Source organism: Mollisia scopiformis (genome assembly GCF_001500285.1).
Source record: "Mollisia scopiformis unplaced genomic scaffold LY89scaffold_3, whole genome shotgun sequence".
In the NCBI taxonomy this organism is placed as follows: Eukaryota; Fungi; Ascomycota; class Leotiomycetes; order Helotiales; family Mollisiaceae; genus Mollisia; species Mollisia scopiformis.
This window is the reverse complement of record NW_017263583.1, coordinates 36,205-37,819: the sequence shown is the minus strand read 5'-3', so window position 1 is coordinate 37,819 and position 1,615 is coordinate 36,205.

The following is a 1,615-nucleotide window of genomic DNA, read 5'->3' as shown; positions in this document are numbered from 1 at the left end:
TAACTAGAATTTTAAATATATTTTAAATTTGTCTTTATTTTAAATTTTAAATAATCGGAGCAGTATTGCTATTTTATAAAATATTAAAATAAAAATATTAAATAAAAAAATATTTCGTTTAAATCGTAAATGTTACAGCACGCACTTGTCACAGTTCTGGTGTGACTAGTGGTTGTGGTCATGTGATTGTTTCAGCTAGTGTTTGAGGACCCAGCTTATCTGCCCTCAACACTCTTCCACTCTTTTAGTTCTTTGTCTATTATTCACAGATTAGTATGTACGTCTTGATTCTATAGTCTAGAGTGCGTGCTGTCACATTATAATAGACCCTTACGTCTGCGGACTAAGTACATACGCTTTTGATAGGCAGGATATTTACATTAGCCTTATGCTTTGGACCTTATACGCATACGCATACGATATAAGCATACGCATTTGCATTCGATAGACTCGATTACGAACATCGGTCTCACGCTTCGGACTTCTTTTGTATACGATTCATATGAACCATACGATACGACTACCTTCCGATTCCCCTTTACAATGGATGCCCAGACTCTAGAAGCAACGCTAGGTGCTCTGCAAGCTGAAATTGCCTCCTTGAGGAGCCGCCAACTCTCCTCTCGACCTAAACCCGCTCTCCCCGACCCCGAGAAATTCAATAGACATACACACAAGTTCGATACGTGGTTGCCAAGCATCAGGGCTAAGCTACGCGTAGACGGTGACGCAATTGGAGACCCTATTGCCCGCTTTTACTACGTTTACCTCAACCTTGAGAGCCACATACAAGCAATGGTGCTGCTACAGCTAGGTCATGCTGAAGATACACAAGAATGGGACTACAACACGATCCTAGAGCAGCTAGCTCGTGTCTACGACAACCCGAACAAGATTCAAGAAGCAGAAGACAAGCTCTTGGCCGTTAGCCAAGGAAGCGACTCTCTCCCAGCCTATATGGCTAAGTTTAAACGCTTGCTTCATGAAGCAGGTGGACAAGACTAGCCTAAGGCCGCCAAAATCTCTTCTTTCCGCAAAAGGTTAAGTAATAAGCTTCGTTCTAGGCTTTCTCAACAGCTTAATCTCCCTCGTACTTATTCTGGCTTTGTCAGAGTAGTGCAATAACTAGCTGGCGGAGGACGATCCGTTACTTTTACCCCTAACACTAGTTCACCTCATATCGTCTAGCCTCGCTAATTCAATCAATCACCGCGCGGAGATCCTATGGACGTTACTACTATTAACTCTATTAATATTGGTGCTATTGACCTCCCTTCTTCCTTTTCTCCTCGTGAGATCCTAAATCGCAACGGCCCCGAGAGTCCTCAGATTAAGGTCTTAGACTACAACAAGCCCCTAGCCCGCAAAGTGGATCTAGCCGTCCGGATTACCTAAAGAGCTAACAACCGTTGTGTTAGGTGCGGCTCAGCTAATCATTGGGTAGATAACTATGCTTTTGGCCCTGCTATTAAGAACCACAAGAGGCCTAAAGCTAAGGATATAAGGAAGCTATGGGATGGTTGGCAGTCAGCTAACGCTAAGGATTCCGATGATATGGATTAGATGCTGTGTTGGAAGCTCGGTGGACCGTCGCTTTTCGGAAAGGGGGGGTAAT